Consider the following 21,581-nt stretch of genomic DNA (forward strand, 5'->3'; position numbering starts at 1 on the left):
TGGTGTAATTTGGCATTTTGCTATGTTATTTTCCATTTGGACTAAAACATTAATATATATGGTGGTGTATTTTGCTATGTTACTTTACTATTAGTCTATTAGCATAGTTGACACTTGACAGTCGTGTATTATGAATTTATTTGCTGTTGCATATATGTATATTTTTTTATATTTTATTTTTATATGTTTTTGTACGGATGAACCCAAAGTGAACCGAAACCCACCCCCCCCAAAAATTGAACTAATTTGCAAACCCGAATATCAAACTAGAATCTGAATCCGAACTGGGACCAGCAACTTAGTAAAATCTCATTTATGAGATGCATACCAAAGATTAGATAATTAATAGATACAAATAATTTTTCTTTTTGGTCTTTGCACAACCATAGTTAAATGCTAACAAGGAATCCATGACTCGGATCATTATTGATAATTGAAACACATAGACAAAGTGCCAACACTCAGATTTATTTTTCTTATCTGGATATAAATGACCAATCTCTTGTATTGTTTTGAGATTCCTTCACGTAGACAATATTTCAGAGAAAAAATATACACAAATATGATAACCCTCAATTGGGTTCATGTGCACAATATTAATTAAGGACAAGGGACTGATTTTATTTGAACTATTTTAGTGAAAAGATGATTTCTAATAATATTCAAATTCCTTATCATATAATAGCAAGCATTACAATGTAAGATTGTATGCAATATGCCATGACGGTATTAACTATTTTATAACTTAAAATAGAATGAAAGAATGTGCCTGTAAGTCAACAATGTCCGATGATAGAATGCTTCAACCTATGTTACAATCCATGACAATTCTCCTTGCGAACACACATGTATTATGGTGTAGAGCAACTTAATGATTGATATTGATTGCAATGGTCCTCCGTGAACCAAACAAAATGCAATGATATCCTTGCAGGGTATGTGGATGAATTTTCCTCTAAGAGAGAAAAGAGTGTTAATTTTAGCACTCAGATTAAACAATAAACAACAGAAATCAGAATGCAATGAAGAACAAACACAAAACACACAGATACCCTAGGAAAACCTCCCTCTTGGAGGTGAAAAACCCAACCACTAATCTCAGATCTTTATTGGGCAACACCAATTTAATTTACAATGAGCTTCACTCTTTAACAACAACCTAATCACAGTTATACTTCTAACCTAGGGCATGCTGAAATGATGAACTTATCTGCAATACAAAAGTTGTTGTCCCAGGGATGAAGTTTGCTGATCCTAGAATGGTGTTCACAACCTTCAAGAATAGTTTGCTGGTCTTCAAATGATGACTGCTGCCACTTGAAACCAGTTCGTAGTCACTCAGTGGTGTTCGCTGTCTTCAAGAAGAATTCGCTGATCTCTTAGAAGGATTCACTGAATACTTAGGTGACTTGCAGATTAGAGAAGTAATTCGCTTGAGTGTGTTGTATCATACAATGATTGATAGCCTTGTATATATAGGAGATTTAGCCTTTTAATTCTCCCAAGTCGACTTGCATGAAGAACATATTTAATTACAATTCAATGCTTCAAGGTTGGCGCCAAAACTGAAATACCCCTCACGTTACAAGTGATTTTAATATAGGTCAGCTCCAACATGTTTTAATACAAGTTACATTCAATAGGTCTTGTCCTATCCACAAGTTACATTATATAGGTCTTGCCCTATCCACAAGTTACATTATATAGGTCTTGCCCAATATTCATAGCAAGCTATAATTACATGTAATCCAAACTTAGCTATAATTTCAACACTCCCTCTTAGCTAGGGAGGATTCTAGCCAAATAACAAATCATCGTGGACTTTTCCATGATATCCATCTTGCATTGCCCACAAAGGATGGATTCAAAACTTTATTATGCACACCTGCAAGAAATGAATACACACAAATATATAATACACATCATGAACTTCTTTCTTGATATCCATCTTGCATTGCATGTAGAGGATGGATCCACCTTGCATTGCTCGCAGAGGGTGAGAAGAGGTCTTACACCTCAAAACTTCTCTACTGAGAAGAATAATCTTGCATTGCCCGCATAGGGTGGAGGAGGTCTTTCACCTCAATCTTCTCCCAGAGAAGGATCCAATGTCACCTTGCATTGCCCGCAGAGGGTGGAAGATGCAACTTAATGCATCACTAGGACTGAGAATCCCTCTTAGCCATAGTTGTGTTCTCCACAACTCCAAGTCTCTCTCTGAAGTACACAAACTTCACTCGACAAGGGGTTTGGTGAGAACAGCTGTAATAGTGCTGACATATTTCAGCTGAATTGCACTTTTTTGTATCATATCATAAATGTAGTGATAATGAGATTCCACATGTTTTGACCTGTCATAAAACACATGATTAACAAACATCTTAATACAATTTTGATTGTCACAATTAATGACTGTGGGTTCCCAAGGTTGCCCAAACAACCTAGCAAGAAGCTTTGTGAAGCCACATTGCTTCACACTTGACGCAATGTACTCAACTTCCGTTGTACTCAATGCAATTGAGGACTGATACTTGTTGGCACAAGAGATCATGACTGAACCCAACTTGAAACAGATTCCTAAAGTGTCCTTCCCGTCAGTAATACATTCTTCCCAATCCGAATCAAAGTAGCCTTCCAAGGAAATGACAGTGTTGATTGGATACTTCAGCCTGTAGCCAACTGTTTCTCGCAAATATCTCAGGATATCCTTGGTTGGAACAAGACAAACATGCTTAGGTTTGTTCATGAACTGGCTGAGGGCACTCACTGCATAACAAATATTATGTCTAGTGTTAACTAGATGCATTGAGGATCCAATCAACTACCTGTACTTCGATGGATCTGCAAAATCAGAGTTAGCTGTAGATAAACTCAATTTCTATAGGAGCAGACATAGGTTTGCAATCCATCATATCAATGTCATATTGTTCTTGACTAAGGATAAGATCTTTGCCATACTTCTAGTCCTAGACAGTAATGCATTAGGCCTAGATCCTTCATTCCAAATTCAGTGGCTAATTCTTTCTTACATCTAATGATGAGACTATCTCCAACAGTTAGAAATAAATCATCCACATATAAAAAAAACAGAATTAGCATTTCACTATTGAATACTTTTAAAGTAAAGGTTAGAATCAACATCATTCTTGCAAGATCCTAAACTAATCAAATACTTATCAATCCTTTTTGTATAGAGCTTTCTTCAATCTGCACACATAAGATTCTCTATCTTGAATCTCATATTCTTCAGATTATTCAATTAAGAAAAGTATTCTTTATATCCAACTTCCAGCCTTTAGCTACAACATTAGCTATAATGATTCTAATATTGGTATATCTAGCAACAGGAGCAAGTGTTTCCTTGTAACCAAGAGCTATACATCTAGCTTCATATTTCTCAATACTTCTATTAACACAATTACTGAAGATTGTAGGGAACATGGAACTTCCTTAAAATAAGATTGTGATAAGAATCAACTAATGAAAGCGACCAACTAAGTTTCCATAAAAAATGAGAAATGCCAATCTTTTCCTTACTTCACTTTTATGAAATGGACCCATAGCACAATCCTTATGATAATGGCATACCTTCAAGTGAATGAACTGAGAGTTTGTATAGACTCTTATTACCAAGCCCCCTCTGAAGCTTGAAGGCATGATAGTTCAAGACTATCTTGAAGAGAAGTATCAATGTTAGGATCAAACATGATTCAATATCCCAATAGAATGAATTAACAAGAAAATTCATGAACATGTAAGATAACTTATCTCTTTATTGACTAGACTTCCACCATTGATAACATATGCAAAGATTGCTCAAAACAGTTAGTATAACACAAGGATTTTGTACATTGCTAGTCCAAAGAATATGATCAACTTCACTCACTACACAACATTCTTTAATGTAAAAATTGTTTTCCATAACAAAGAGATAGCCATGCCTAATCTGATCAGAAAATTAAGGCAAGTGGATGCCTTCAAAAAAATTTGACAATCTAACATAATACAAAATCCATAAGCAAGGTATATAAGCCAAATTGCCTTTCCAGCCAGTGCGTAAAATCAAATATGAGTATCAACCACTCAAAAGATACACAATGTAGTTGAACACAAACATGTGATCAAAAGAACTAAGTTAGATACCTCATTGATCTTAGGTTTCATCATCAAGAGAATATTTACTTCAAAACAATGTAATAGGCAGTATGCTCAAGTTGAAGAGATAATATCACAATGAATATCATGTGAGGATAGTGAAAGCCATGACAAAAAATGCATTAGAGCTAAAGGCAATCCTCTACACAAGAGAGTATAGCAAAGTATAACAAAGATCATGAGATCTTTACGAAGAGTTGATGAGAACCAAGAGTTGCACAGTCACAACCCTACATGACAACCTTATCCAAACATAAAACACTCAGAGAGCAGAAATACAGTCCATACGATGTTAAAAGATTTGATGCAAATCAAGAGACACACCATAAGAGTATATAATTCCAGAGCAGCAAGACTATTGAGCATTTCAAGACAGATAGAATACGGTGCATCAGAACTACGCATCAAGTATCATAAAGGATCAGATCACAATATGAAGATAGTAAGGCCATCATTAGGCATAGCTATTGAATAGGATGACTAAGGCATCTTACTTTTACATGCCTATCACACCAATGATTAAAGGACACTATTCATTATATGTTTTCAATTAATGTTCCATATTTCTAAATCTCCTATAAATTTCATTCATCTTTCAATCTTATGCTTGCTGGTGTATCTGTCAGGATACTCCTAGTTTTATATCTAAAACAGATGCTGATAATATTAAGTGTCAAGGATGATATATTCAGATCAATGCATCAATTTGGATCATCACATATTCATAGCAAATCACATCAAGAAGGATGAGAGATAAACATACTCAAAATAGAGAGTAAGACAATCCGAATACCAACTTCAACAATCTGAACTAAGGATTAGAACAAATTCTTAAAGCAAGAACAAAGCTTGAACTAGGCTGATAGTTACAAGCCTTAGGATGACAATTATATAGTCCTTAATGGAATAAAAGAAATACGTAAGATCTGAAGCTAGAAGGAAACAATTGCACAAACCAACATATGAAGGCACTCTCTGATGAAATAGTTAACAAGCAAGAGAACCCTATGCACTAGTTAAGATCCCAAACTAAGGTTGTAAAAAGACAACTAGTACAAATAACGACAAGGCAGGCAGATACAAGTCTCCAAAACTTTCTTAACAGAGGTAAGCAATGAGGGTAGAGGAGTAAGAACAACTGTATACAAAGATTGAATCCTTCATATTCTTGTTATTGCCCCATCGGTGCCCTCAATTTGACAAGCAGATATATTGTCTAGATTCGTTGCTGATTCATGCCAGCCCTAGTCATGCAAAAGAAGTAATACAAGATCTACCTTCAAGCTGTTAGGCTTTATAGAAGGAACTTGCTCTGATACCATGTTAATTTTAGAACTCAGATTAAACAGTAAACAACAGAAATCAGAATGCAATGAAGAACAAACACAAAACACACAGATACCCTAGGAAAACCTCCCTCTTGGAGGTGGAAAACCCAGCCACTAATCTCAGATCTTTATTGGGCAACACCAATTTAATTTACAATGAGCTTCACTCTTTAACAACAACCTAATCATAGTTATACTTCTAACCTAGGGCATGCTGAAATGATGAACTTATTTGCAATACAAAAGTTGTTGTCTCAGGGATGAAGTTTGCTGATCCTAGAATGGTGTTCACAGCCTTCAAGAATAGTTCGCTGATCTTCAAATGATGACTGCTGCCACTTGAAACCAGTTCGCAGTCACTAAGTGGTGTTCGCTGTCTTCTAGATGATGGTTGCTATCTTCAAGAAGAATTCGCTGATCTCTTAGAAGGATTCGCTGAATACTTAGATTACTTGCAGATTAGAGAAGTAATTCACTTGAGTGTGTTGTATCATACAATGATTGATAGCCTTGTATATATAGGAGACACGGCCTTTTAATTCTCTCAAGTCGGCTTCTATGAAGAACATATTTAATTACAATTCAATGCTTTAAGGTTGGCGCCAAAACTGAAATAGCCCTTACGTTACAAGTGATTTTAATATAGGTCAGCTCCAACACGTTTTAATACAAGTTACATTCAATAGGCCTTGTCCTATCCACAAGTTACATTATATAGGTCTTGCCCTATCCACAAGTTACATTATATAGGTCTTGCCCAATATTCATAGCAAGCTATAATTACATGTAATCCAAACTTAGCTATAATTTCAACAAAAAGTATTTCCCAAAAAACATCTGTGCGAGTGTGAGCTATGTGAGTAAAAAGAACTCCCTCGTAAATGAAACTCCCATAGAATACGATGGAGCAAAAGAAAACCAATCCTCCCCAAAATGGCATTACCTTCTTGAAACTTAAGTGACATGTATAAAATGCTTACGGGGTGGTAGAAAGAATGTAATGCCCCACCTCTTAAAATAAGAATGCAAAGCTTCTGCAACAAAGGCTGTTAGCTAATTTCTCCTTAAATGCATATTATATAAAATATCTAAGTTGCTGGTCTCGGTTCTGATTCGGATTCTGGTTCTCAAATTCGTTCAAATTTTTTTTGGGGTGGGTTTGAGTTCACTTTGGGTTTGTCCGTACAAAAACATATAAAAATAAAAAATATATACATATATGCAGCAGCAAATAAATTCATAATACATTATTGCCAAGTGTCAACTATGCTAATAGACTAATAGTAAAGTAACATAGCAAAATACGCCACCATATATATATTAATGTTTTAGTCCAAATGGCAAATAACATAGCAAAATGCCAAAATACACCACCTTATCAATGTTTCAGTTCAAAAATAATATTGTCAATACTAACAATCAGCCATCCCTAATCAAATATCATCAAAAGTCATCAAACATATAATCAAAATAGGCAATAAAAAAATAGAAAAAAACGTGTTTAGCGCCCAAAATCGGCTTGGGTTCTGCTGCTAAATTTGAAATTCACTCCGAAGTCCCCAAAATTCTTCTTGGGTCCTTCTCAATGAACCCATAAGGCAAATTTGGGACCCTAGAAGAATTTGCAGTGAATTTGTAAAGGACCAGAATTTTTGTAGAACCGAAGCAAGACCCTGGGGAATTCTAGAAGAATCTGGCAACATAGAGATTTTAAGAAAATAATTTATAGTCAAGCCTTAGAAGTAAGCTTGAGCTAGCTGAAGAAGTTGGTAACCAAAGAGACATCACTCGGGTGGGTAGTGATTCCGTTTGGGTCAAGGGACAAAAAGCAATGAGCTTGTCCTCAATTGTCACCATCTCATGAAGGTCATTATTGACTGCTATAAACTTATATGTTAGTAGACATCATACAGTTGAAGATACCTAAAAGATTAATAAGGTCAATGACCAACTCTAAATGAGCAACATTCTTTTCTAATGATCAATAAAGGTTATTTGTCTTGATCTGTTATGAAATAGTGGGTCTTTTAAATAAGTACTAATCAATGAATAATTATCTCAGTTGAATGGTCTCGAGAAGTCAAGAAGGTAGAATATCCATGTTTAGTTGAAAGGTGAAAATGTTAACTTACTTTCCTATGATGGTCGTTATGACCATTGGTGTCAATAGACATTAAGCAGATGGATTGTCTAGTGGGTTATTATCCTATGATGATCATTCATGACCATTATTATCAGTAAACATTGAACATTTGTTGGTTAGTAAACCAGTGGTTTAAATGGGATCAAGTGAATGTTACTGTCCTAAGAAGGTCATTGTAGACTGTTAATGTCAATATACATGAGACAAATTGCTAATTAAATAGTTAAAGAGCCAGTGGGTCAGTTTTACCCAAATGTTGTGTTCAGTGAGTCAGTTGAATTCTTGTATGTACAAGTCTAGCAAGGGCGGTGGATGTTGACAATGTGTTAAATGTGCTTGCAATGTTAAAACCTTGGCCAAGGTGGTGCTACATTGTGTATGTGACCGTCAGTTCACATGAACCAGATACACCTACTAGTTAAACTGGTCATACTAGTTACAAGATACCTATAGTGTGTGACCGACTAGAAGCGTGTAGGTTCTAAACACCAAGCTTAGATGGCAAGATGGCAACTACGACTCATCCTTAGTCTGCACCCTCATGTAGGGTTGGGCCCTTTCTGGTAGGAAGGAGCACAAGAGACTGCCAAGTTTGTGGTTGGGTGAAAAAGCCCTTGATGATGCTCTTCCTCACTTAGACTATGTTGAGGCTTGTACCAAATATTCGTTGTATTCTCTAAACCCTTACCTATTTCAGTTGATTTAGTTTAACCACTTTTCAGTTGATTAGTTAGTTAAATTGTTGTTTTTCAGCTGAAGATAAATTAGTTGTTAAATTATTCTTTAAATGTAATCATAGTTATTGTTTTTCCTTAATTAAGTTTAGTGGTTGTTACACTTTATCAACTTCATATAGAACTTACCAAAGATCATTTAGTAGCAAAGCTTACATGCTACATTGTAATCTACTATTTTAGACAAACTTTTCATTTGGACAATTCATGGGCTAAAGTCTATTTTATTTTCTCTCTATATTTCTATGCTATGGAAACGCTTTTAAATTTGAAAAACTACTAGTTTTTGTCTCTTCAACATTTTTTAATGTTTTTTTAAATTCAATTTTTTCCCATCTAACTCCTGATTTATTAAAAAATCTTATACTTTCAGTTTGCCAATTTTTCCTTTTTTTTTTTTTTTTGTTCTGCTATGTAAATCAAAGTTTTATACTCATTTTGGCAGCAATGGAGGTGAAAAGATAGAACTGAGTTTGAGAAATTAGAATAGAGTTGAAGATCTAAGCAAGGAGGCTAGATTTGAGTGTGAATCCAAATAATGGAGATCTGGTGTCCAAAGATGCATTAGTGAGGATTGGACCATGCATTGCTTGCTGTGTAGGCAATAGATTGAAGACTTGCAGTAACGCTTAAGAGTACAAAAGTATTTTGTAATCCATGTGTGAAGTAGGAGCGAGTTTCTAGTGAAGCCCATTGTATTGGATTGTAAGACCTTTCAGTTTGTGATTGTTTTAGCCTTTTAGGCTTTAAGGCCTAACTGTAATGCCTAGCAGCTCGATGTAATTACTGTAGATAAATAAAGACATCATTATCTCTATGCATTTGTTGTGTATTTTGTATTGGCTATTGTTGATTAGATTTGGGTGTTTGTTATTTGTCAATGGATATAAATCAAATGCTTCTCCTGGCAATGCAAAGGTACACATACTAGTGAAGTGAAAACATATATGTATCTTGAAAATCTCTGATCTAGTTGCTTTTGTTCTGCCGTCAAAGATGGTGTTGCAGCATACCTTTTATTTTTCATTAAGTTTGCTCATGGGTATGAGAAATGTCGTAGTTTGGCTAATAACACGTCAACATTGTTTCATGTTGATTAAAGACCATATCTTTTTAGGAACCACTTTTTGTATCCCATAGTTTTTGTGAGAGTTTGATGATGACACTACAAGGTCTAGCCTAATAGACATCATCACACTTGTATGTGTAGGGCTGTCCTGATCATCACAAAGTAATTCATCTTTGGAATTCTTGATAAAATAAGAGAGATGATGCCATCAATCAGCACAAATCTCTTTAACACCCTCACTAACCCATTCGATGGCATATGGATATAGGTGAGATTTTTGCAGATTTAGCCTTTTGACTATTTTTGTGAATATCAAGTTCTTTTGATTTCCACTATGAGCAACAAATTACTCTAAATGAAATAGGCTCTCCTCATCTTGTGGTGAAGGATCTTGGTACTTGTAATGGTTGCATGGAGTTATGTATCATTGATCTGATCTTTACTTTGTTCAAATAAATTTGTAGGTAATGATATTGAATCTGTTTTTGGTTTTTGTGACTTTGTCAAAAGAGTCTTATTGGCATGACAATCCTTGTGCTCATGCCATGGGCTCTTGTGGATTTCACACATGCTTGTATAGTTCTGAGTGTTCTTTCCTCTTTTCTTTGGTGTTTGAATCTGTGATGGAGTATCCTTTGTTTCCTTGCTACAAACCTACTTTTTCTGTCCCCTTTTAGCTTGACACTTGCAAAAGATTCTTTCTTACCTTTGGGCTTGAACTTTTCTTCAAATTTTACAGCATAAAAATAGATAGTTCCTTGCATTTTGATATTGAAAAATGTCATCTCTATGTGAACATAGTGATGAAGGTCACCACAAGGCTTGAGGACTTGATGCTTCTTTGAATCCTTGGTTTTGAGCTTTGTAGACAACACATTGAAAGCATTGTGTCTTGTACTGATTGATCCTTCTATTGCAGACTCATATTAGTTGTCGTTGGATATACTTTTCTTTATATGTGTCCTAAAGAAAATTTCCTTTGATTGCCTCAATAAATTCTCCCCAAGTGGGATTCATCTTCATCACTTCATCAAAGTGGAGCCCCATTGGTTCCTTGTTGACTAGCATGCTAGACTCCCACTATTGTTGAATATAGGGTTCAACTTTTATGAGAGAAAATATGATATTTTTGGAATCTAAAAATTCATAAAGAAATAATTTTCCAATTTGGAAATCCAATCATCACCATTTGCAACAATTTTTCTATCAAAGTTGCAGGTGTCAAAGATTACTTGGATTTTAAAAGGAGTCTGAAAACCAAATAACCTTTTTGGAAGAAACCACATTATATTTGAAGCAATTGCATAAGTTAGTTCATCATCTATGATCCTTTCCTTTCAAAAGCTGCCTCAACAATTTCAAGGGATTCGAGGAATCAACAATACATTATTTAGAACCCATCTATGATCATGCGTCTTTTAGGAAGATAATCTAATGTATCTCTTGTTTTCAACCAAAGTATCTGATATCTTCACCATGTTCGATGGTAGGTGCAATAGTGATAAGCTTTCATACCACTGGTGAATAAAGTTGGTAATTCATTGGACAATACACTAGTTGAGAATCCTAATGCATTTAAACGGACAAGATTGACAATTATTGAGTATTTGTAAAAAGTAGATTCTAGTTCAATTGAAAGATATATAAGATGGGAAAATTTCATAGGAGAGGTGTATGTCATCTACTTAATGACACGCTTTAAATATTGCCATTGTATTGCTGTTCACATAAGAAATTAAAAACTTACTATAAATAGTAAATTATGGTTCTTGGTGACAGTTGGAGGGTTAATACACTTGTTAGTGACTTGTGTACTATTTGAAAGTTGAAATGAACATCCACATAAGGAAAAACTTATTAGAAAACTAGAAATGTTTGCTGGAGTAATTGGATTTTGGCACCCCTACTTGTGGGGGCCATAACTCTTAACCTATTACTCAAAATTTGAAGCTCATATATAGTAATTTGTTGGAGAGTTTAGGCCATGAATTAATTAATCAAGTTGGACCATATTATAAGTAGAGTTCAACTGCCATATTGCTGAATCATTTGGGAATCTATATAATGGACTTGTTGTGATGTTTTCACACATCGCTCCATTGCAAATGGGGACTCCCTCTTTTCGTTGAATAAACCAAGTCTTTTGTGATCAATGTCATCTCCCGACCCTAAGGAATGAGTTATAAAGTCATGTTGGTTTGTATTTTGGCCTTTGGAGGTGATGAAATGCCTAAGTAGGGAATGGATTCTTAAGGAATATACACTCTAGACATGATATAGTCTTAATATTGTCATCAAGTCGAGAATTAGGGTTTTCAAAGTATTTTCAAACTACATTGTGTTTATTGATTATCCTTTTAACTTTGCATTTTGTTAACTTATAACTTGATTGATAAGTTTGTAAGATTACAATGTTTTCTTGTCTTTTCAGGATTGATGCAAGAACAAGAATTTGGGTGCTGAGAATAGGACATCGTTAAGTGGATGATATCATCATCCAAGGAAGAGATTGTAGTGATATAACAAAGAATGCACATGCAAAGGAATGGAATGATGAAAAATGATAAAAGGGTAGCTTGGACAAAGTCTATCCAAAGGGAGTCAACATGGAAGAATTTAGAGTTGCAACGAAAAATATTTCCAAGTCAAAAATTGCTAGTGGCAAAGGATAAATCAAAATGAAAAGGCAATTTTTGGCTAAGGCAAGGAAAATTGTGCCCAAGAGTAGGAATCCCTCACCATGGAGGATTTGCGCCATCACCATAAAATTCCTTCTCCACCCCTAAATTGCACCCAAGGAGGCAGTTTTGTACATCAACAGGATTTTGTTCCCAAGGACAAAATCATCCTCAGGGTCTTATTTGCACTCAAGGAGGCAGTTTGTGGTAGTGTTAGGATTCTCTCCCATTGACAACATTCTTCCTCAGCCTCTAATTTGCACTCTAAAAGTCACTATAAGGGAGGAAGCAGGAATTTCTTCCAAGGTGAAGAAATCTTTGAAGGGGCCTACTAGTGAAATTCGAGTGTTTTTTCATGAACTGACTATTTTTAGTAAGTTTCATTGTGGCCCTGGTTCGCCTAATTTTGAGTTTGAACAAACTTACTATTTTTAGTAGGTTTCATTGTGACCCCATTTGCCCTAATTTTGTGTTTGGAAGAACTTACTATTTTTAGTAAGTCTATTTTTGGAAGGTCTATCCTTGGCAACAAGTGAAGCATTGATTGTAGAATGATCTTGTTCATCTAGTTCTAAATTTGGAAAAGCAAATGAGCAAGCAGGTGATCGAATTTTAATTGTCTGGAAATCCTCCTTAGGAGCCCTAAGCACAATAAAATCTATTTTTGGGTGCAAATCCCAAGACAAGGAGGAATTATCCTTCATTCCAAAAATCCTTCTTTGCCACTCCAATGCGCTAGGAAGACCTCCTTGGGTGCAAATTCCAAGGAGAGTAGTTTTCCAAAAATCCAAAAATCCTTCTCTGCCACTCCAATGCGCCAAAAAGACCTTTGGTGCAAATGCCAAGGAGAGGAGGAATTTTCCAAAAATTCTTTTTTGGGTCTAGAATGCACCCAAGCATGCCAAGAGTCTTGGAAAGTGTGAAAAATAGATAAGTATTGGAAATTTCTTCCTCTGGACTTCAAAGGCACCCAAGTCTTGGAAATGGTAAAAATGGTTGTGTGTGGAAAAAAATTCTTCCTATCCCTTTGGAATGCACCCAATCTCATGAAACAATAAAAAATGGTTAAATGTTTCCTTCTTCCCCTCCATGTGCGCCCAAGCATTCATGAAGTCATGGAAATTGAAAATTTGGTTGTGTTTGAAAATTCCTTCCCCAAGCTCCAAATGCACCCAAGCATTCTCAAGGCATGGAAGCTTAAAACAAAAATTTGACTTATGGAGAAATTCCTTCTCCAAGATCCAAATGTACCCATCTCCAAAATGTCATAAAATGATAAAACATCAAGGATTCATATATCCAATCCAAAGACAACATCAGGACGTCAAGAGGCATGGAGGTCCAAAATGATCAAATCCAGTTTATGACATCCAAGTTCAAGAAGAAATCCAGTCTTTGGAAGTTCATGGAGGAAGAATTCCAGTTCCAAATGTCAAAGACTACATCCAAACTCCAAACATTCAGGCTTCAAGGCAATCTTGTTCTAGAACCCAAGGATCTAAAGTTCAATTGCAAATGAGAAGAAGAATTTACAACATCTTTAATTTCCTCCTAAAATCCAAGATCAAAAGTTATAAGGAAAAGACTCAAGGAATGACAATCGTTGACAAGGAAAGATATTCCAAGAAGGTGAATTCTCGAACCCAAGTACGTGGAAAGAAGAAAATGATGAAGGATAATTTCAGAAGAGTTGATCAAAGTTAGAACCTTGGTCTAGATGATGTAGTTTCAGAATATACTCCATTACAATCAGTCAAAATGGATTATTCTTCGTGATGAGTTACCAGGTCCACATGGCGTCCAACATGTTGAGTTGTGCCCTGTCACCTTCTTCGACCAATCACGTGTTTCCAAACTATCATGACCAGATTCATTGCATTTTCAGCCAACGAGAGGGATAATGGGCATGCTATTTTGGGCCGATGAGCTATTAAATTCTTAGTGGGTGTGCTATTCTAAGTGATGGGCTACTAAATGCTTAGTGGGTGTGTTGCCTCATTAATTGCCAAACCCACTACCTTGCACCTCAAGGGTTATTCTTGGTCAAACCCTAATTAAGGTTTTCATGGTGTAATCTTGGCCCTTGATTTCAAATCAATCTCGATCATTCATTTGTGGGAGGATCTCTATAAAAGGCCCTACCTTCTCATTTTCGTAATTCATTAGATAGTTAGCTCATTAGGAGTGAAGAGCTCTTGCTCCTTAGAGTAGAAGCAGAGTAGGAGAAGGAGAAGACATTGTTGTAAGACTTGGAGAAATAATATTTGATCTCATTGAAGGTATGGTGGATTCATGTTTATTTCAACTTGTTGCATGGTGTTTTTCCAATTTCTCAATTGTTAGATGAAGTACTTTGGTTTTAATGGAGAATGCAATGGTGTTTGATGAATTTCCACGGCTCAAACTTTTTGCATCTTACTGATTATAAGTTGTAGTGTAAAGTTAGCCTAAGCCTTTTATATGTATGCTTAACTTCAATCATTAAATGTGCATCGTTTGTTATGATGGTGTTCATTGCGATATGAAAATTCTTTGCATAACCCGTGGAAGATTGCACTAGTTCTTGTGGAGTTGTAGTTGAGCTTGGCGAAGCAAAACTTGGTTTATTTGGAATTCGTGCATTAGAGCACTATCCATTGACATCATTGTCCTTAAGAGTAGATTTAGATCCTTCAAATCCTTTCCCCTTTAATTTCAGTTCTTTTTGGTTGTGTCCATTCGAAGAAGAAGCATCACGAGATTGCAATATTAGATGAAGAAGTTCTAGGCACCATTGCAGAAGAAGTTAAGAACAATTCAAACATAAGTCCCTTTGTATTACCAACATATCACAACGACCATTGAGCTTATCCACACGTCATGACCAAATAGAGAAGAACCTTGGAGTCACCTATATGATCTTTCGCAATCTTAGCATACATGGGATTTTTCTCAAGAGAGGATAAGATACCTTGGTATTTTATTCTGTGTTGGTGTAAAGCACCCATTGACAGGACCCTAACCCAATAATAAACATCACACACCAAACTAACCAAAACATAGAGAAAACAGATCTACAATTTGCCTCTCTTACTATGAGATCTAGTCAAAATATGGCCTACTTAAGATTAACCACCTTCTTTAAATATTTAACCTCTTTATAGGTTCAAGATGCTTCATCAACTTCGTACTCTATACAAGAAGAGTCCAACTATGGTTGATTAATTGCTGCTAGCAACGATTCTTGAAAGTAGGATCCTATCAACCATTATTCCTCATTTGAAATTGTATGAGGCCAATTTAACCTTGTTAGAGTCAACAATAGACTCAAGATTCCAAAATCACTTGCAAAACTAAAGATTATCTTCTACAAGAGAGTAGCAAGAGAAAATATTGCTTGATTATGGTGCAAAATAAATTATGATCTATTGATCAAATATTTTATCCCATACAAATTGTACATATGATGCCTTATTTAGATAGGAAAGGTTGATAGATGGACAAACGAGGATGATGGAAAATGTCTTAATCCTATGTCATGTGACAACTAGGGGATGAGATCACTTATGTACTAAAAACTTCTAGAAAGATGTAAACTTAACATCTATGAATAATATCTAACTAATAACTAGCTAGATAATGTGCCTTGTTCACACTACAAAGGGGGAACTAGATAGGAAATACCCCTATTCAAACCAACACCTTAAATTCAACTCAGGGAGGATGTAAACAAATGTAAGAATGAAAAGATGATACAAGGATGATGATGGATCCCAACTACTAGGCCATGTTAGGTACCCATGTATAAATGCAATCTCCCATAAATAGAGAAATTGGAGAACACCTAGTGGTACAAAACTCCTCTCCAAGAGAAAAACAAGAAAGTGGAAGGAGGAATCAATATGACTCCCCAAGGACTACTTCTTTCACCAATATACAATCAATGATTCTCCCATAAGAGGGAAAAAGAGAGACTATGTAACCCCCCACAATGTGTAATCTTCTATAGTGATGGTGGATGCTCGAAGACAAAAGACAATAAAGTTGCTACAAATACGAAAAAATAGAACCAAATATAGATGCAAGAATGATTCCCATTGTGTCTCTAAAATCTACTCATGTGTTGCCATGTCCATAGAAGATGATGCCACAATCAAATCAAGTGCATGCCAATCAATAAAGAATGTGACAAACTAGAATCAAGTGGTAACTAATGATGAACTAGATTGAAAGACAATGATGATGGGACAACAAATATGACGAGGCTATCATGAAAGAGGAGAGATAACCCCTCAAATTTTTGTTTCAAATTTGAAATGTGAGACTCTACAAACAAGTCTAAACTACGTATAAAGAAATCAACTAGCAAAGCTGAAATTTGAAAGATTAAGATGTACCTATTGCAAAAAATCATTGGAAGCTCTCAAAGAAGCAATTGTAGATTTAGAAATAACATCCAGTGATGTATTTGTGATCTCAATAGGAGTGATAGGAGAGGTCTTTGTATCATCAAGACGCTTGAGTTTTGCATCATATTCAAATCCTCCATGTATCATTATCAAAAGATATATTGTCGACATAATCAAGTGGAATGAATTGATATGATTTAGGATCATTTAGGAATTGAGAGATATGAGGGTCTCCATAGATCTCCCAAATTATAGTCTAAAGTGTGCATGAGAGTGGAGAGATATGTGAGTCTCCAAAGATCTCCCAAATAGGGGTAGCACAAATAGTCGTACCAATAATTCCTATGATATGGTCATTTTATTACCCCAAATTGATTTCTTCCAAGATGTATTTGGCTAAAGGATATGAGCCCTTGAAGATGAGGCAAAAGATTGAGCCACTTGCAATGTGTTAGGATGTTTTTTGCCATTATAATCGTCCTTAGTTAAAATGATTGCAAAAGGATTTTTTGCATAACCCATGATATTACAATGATACATTCCTCAAATAATAAAATTAGATATTACAAATCTCAATACAAATAAAGCTGCTAATGAAGTCATTTTATCAAAACATAGCTCTTCCAAGTGCGGAGATGTCCAAGTAATTATCCATAGTGTAAATATGCAACAAAACGAATAAAATTTACCTTGGGCTGAATTTAGAGAAAGTGCATGGATGGTTGTATATAGCTCCCAATACCTTTCTAACGTTTCAAAAATCATGAAATCGAAGATTTAGGCAAAAACTAACAATCTTAGAGGCAAAAAGTGAAGATTTGACTTCAATCATGAATATTGGGTGCCTAAGAAAAATTTGGCAAAATGATTGCACCATTGTGAAGTGCTCAAAACTAGCTTTTCAATGATATCTCTTTTTCAAAAATCCAATATATTGACAAAAAGTTATAGAAAAATGGAAAAAACAACTACTTTATGGCGAAAAGTGAGTATTGTCATTGTTTAGGTAGGGTCGATGGTAGGAAGGAATGCACACTACTATTAAAGGGCGGAGGTGGTGCTTTACCTGGTTGCATAACCAATTTAGCCGATTGGGTGGTATTTTATAGTAGTAAACATCGGTGATGGTGTGCCTTGGGCTGGGTGATAACGATTGTGCCTCCTTGTGGGATAATTAGCCCTTCAAACTTGGCATGAAGAAAGGGTTGAAAAACCTTGTGACTTTCCGCTACAAATTTGCTTCAGATTAACAAAACAATATTTTAATTAAAAAAATATTGAAATTTGTAATATTCACTAGGTGATGCAAAATTACACCAATGACTAGAATATTCTATAGATTCCACTTGTGTAGAGATTTTCAACTATTGACACTTGGATATGGTACAATAGGGTATGGATCCATACAAATGTACAGATTCCATACAACTATACATTTTTTTGCTTTTTTTTCAAACCTTTTGCCAAAAATGCCCAAAATTTTTCTATCACCAAAATATATAGTGCCATAAATGAAAGTAGGAATTTTTGAGCCTTCTTGAATCCATGGTGAGGTTCATTTTGTCCCTAAGTGCACTTAGCCAAAGCTCCTACCTAATTATCTCCTAGACTTGAGAAGGGGCTTATGGACTTGACCTAGGATCTCCTACAACACCAAAGATTACCTTCTACAAGAGAATAGTAAGAGAAAATATTGCTTGATAATGTTGGAAAATGAATTGTGATATATTAATCAAAGATTTACCCCATATAAAATGTGCATATGATGCCTTGCATGTAGGCAGGGTTGAGAGATAGGACTACCTAGGATGATGACAAGCGTCTTAATCTTATGTCATGTGACAAGGGGATAAAATCACGTTTACTATATACTCTAGAAAAATTCCTAACTCTAAGTACACTAAAGATGTGAAAATATGTGAGTAGGACCTAATCAATAACTAGTTAAATAATGTGCCTTGTTCATGCTACAAAAAAGGGGAAACATACCCTTGTTGACACCAAAACTTGGCAAAGTAACTACTGATTGCTTCAAGCACATCTGATTGAGCATTTAAATAAACTGATTTCACTTTTTTCTTCTTATAATGTGCTAGATGTACCCAATTTTCTTGCATCCCTTTCTTATTGGATTGCTAAGAATTTGAGAGCTCACAACATCATGATATTTTGGAGGTGAAGGTAGCTGAGAAGTTGCCCCTTTGGCTGATAAGTGTGGGAATTGTGCCCCATGCTACCATGTAGCTTGCTTCGTATTTTTTGGTTTCTCTTTTTGGCAGTCAATTGCTATATGACCTACTTGAAAGCAACGCCCACAACAAAATGAAAATTTTCATCAAATGAGACCTACTTCTAGATTCTTTCTCCAAATTTGAACCAAACTTCCTCTAGTAGGCCTTTGCATATATCCATCTGCACTTGTATTCTTGCAAAAATAAAATGAATTAAACCATCTATTTTCAAATCAACTACTAGAAACCACCCTGGAAAATTACCCATCTCTTGTGATGCAAAGGGTTGAATGACCCTCTCAAACCACACATGCAAATCAATTAAAGATTTGAATTAAAATCTGATATGGGTATTCTCCTAACTCAAAACACATACAATGCAACTCAACTATTCAAGTAAATGTAGAAAATCAGCAAACCACTTCTCATTCATCTTATCCAAATGTTCGGGAAATGAACAAATTAGATAGTCAATATATAAATACATTGCATGGAAGCCTTATAGGATTCAAATTATGCTCCAAAATCATATACAAAATTGATAAAATTAGTCACAATAACTAGAAGAAATTACAAGCCAAAACATTTCTTCCCCTCTTGCATCTTGCTGCAAAACTGGCTTCTTAACCTTCAACCTGCAACAAAATTCAACATGGCTTCATATCTCAAGCCTGAAATCCACCCATAATAATATTTCTCCATTTTCAAATCTGCCATCTTTTCAAAGACAAATTTCTTCTTCCCCTTAAACTTCCCAAAAATCTGAAAATGGGAATCTTCCAACGAGTGTTCAAACTTCCTTTTTTAAACCCCCATAGTTACCAAATCTAAGGTTTGGTAACCCCCCAAAAGTCATGCTCAAACAAGGGAAAGGCATCTTGCCAACTTAGAAATTGCCTTCAAAGCTTCTGGATGCTTTGTCACCTACACTTACATACTTGCCAAGAATATCAGTCCACTATGCCATCAACTCCACTCAACAGGACCCCAGAATAGAAAGTGCTCAATAACTCATTCTTAAATACAAGTTGTAACTCCCATCTCCCATGGCCAAAAAAGAATATTCTAGATTTGAGGTTGAATGTGATAATTTCAAATTTGAATCTCCTATCCACCATGGATGCTCCTGCATCAAACACCCAAGGTAATTTGAAATGTTTCATGAGTTAAACTCGTAAAGATTTGTAGATTCTATGCTTATCCCCTCTTTCTCTTTTCCATTCTCAAGGCCTTATAAAGCCTCAACAACACAAATTTTTGAAAACCTCAAGTTCTACACATGTAAACTTCCTCACATTTGGTGATTAGTTTACAAAACCCTCTTACAACATTCATAGATGTTATTACAAAGTTCCTCCTTTGGCGATCTATTCACAACCATAGGAACCTCAACTCCTTAAATCCTTTGAAAAGTTCTTCTTACAGGTTGCATGTACACATGCAATAAATCTCTCACACTCCAACCCTTAGGTCATAGTACAAATTGCCTCCAGTTTGGCAAATCTACTTACACACTCAGAAACCCTTGCTCTGATACCACTATTGCAAAAGGGATGAATTACCCTCTCAAACCACACATGAAAATCAACTAAAGATTTGAGTAGAGTTTGAAGTGTTGGGTTGGTTCAACACTTGCACCTAAATCAAAAAGGAAGTCAGCCTTCTCCAAAGATTCAACTCTATTGCACAAGGTCCCACACTTCAGGGTTGTTTCCATGTTTCACAAGGTTGTTGAGCTGATAGCAAAACAAGGGTGCAAACTTTTGTGACAACATATATTCTCCTAACCTATAACACATACAAAATGCAACTCAAATATGCAAGTGAAAGCAGAAAATCAGAAAACCACTTCTCATTCATTGTATCCACAAATGTTCAGGAAATGAACAAATTACTTAATAAATTTGTAAATACATTGCATGGAAGCCTTATAGGCTTCAAATAACACAGCAAAATCAGATACAAAGCCGATAAAATCAGACACAATAACTAGAAGAAATTACAAGCCAAAACATTTCTTTCCCTCATGTATCCTACTACAAAACAAGCTTCTTAACCTTCAATCTGCAGCAAGATTCAATATGGCTTCATATCTTACACCTAAAATCTACCCAGAATTTTATTTCTCTATCTTTAATTCTATCATCTCTTAAAAGACAAATTTCTTCTTCCCCTCAAACTTTCAAAAAGTTTGAAAATGGGAATCCTCCAATAAATGTTCAAAACTTACTTTTTCTAACCACCATATTTACCAAAATTGAGGTTTGGTAACCCCCCAAAAGTCACACCCAAACAAAAGAAAGGTATCTTCCCAACATAGAAATTGCTTTCAAAGATTCTAGATGCTATCACCTCCACCTCCATACCTACCAAGAATTATAGTCCACTATGCCATCAACTCCACTCAACAGGATCCCCAAAATGGAAACTGCACAATAACTCATTCTTGGGTGTCCATTTTTGAATATTTTGCATTAAGGAAAGTATCTTTGAGTCAAGGCAAGTTGTAACTCCCATTTCCCATGCCCAAAAAGGAACATTTTAGATTTGAGGTTGAATAATGCCAAGTTCAAATTTCAATCTCCTAACCACCATGGATGCTCCCACATCATCTTGATAATAGCTGTGTTGCATGGGTACCTGAACCCACCTCCCCGGGACGCGAACCCGAGACTGGGTCACGTCTCCCACACCATAGACTCGTCAGGAGACGTCTCTGTAAACAGGAAACTCCATGTCAGCGGATCATCTCATCTCTCGTCGTGCCCTGCAAACGCGGGCTAAAAAACCCTAAAAATAGACACAGGAGTCAACAAGTTGTCGGATGCGATGGGAAAAAGATAAAATTAAAAACC

At 35.6% G+C, this 21,581-nt stretch overlaps 1 long non-coding RNA gene across 1 annotated transcript; it reads left to right on the forward strand.

Moving 5' to 3' along the window:
* Positions 1-2,262: 2,262 nt before the first annotated feature.
* LOC131859809 (uncharacterized) lies at positions 2,263-9,177 on the forward strand. Its single transcript, XR_009359371.1, has 2 exons — positions 2,263-8,295; positions 8,806-9,177. It is a non-coding gene; the product is annotated as an uncharacterized LOC131859809 (long non-coding RNA).
* Positions 9,178-21,581: the final 12,404 nt, after the last annotated feature.

The sequence above is a fragment of the Cryptomeria japonica genome, chromosome 11, assembly GCF_030272615.1.
Source record: "Cryptomeria japonica chromosome 11, Sugi_1.0, whole genome shotgun sequence".
NCBI classification, from domain to species: Eukaryota; Viridiplantae; Streptophyta; class Pinopsida; order Cupressales; family Cupressaceae; genus Cryptomeria; species Cryptomeria japonica.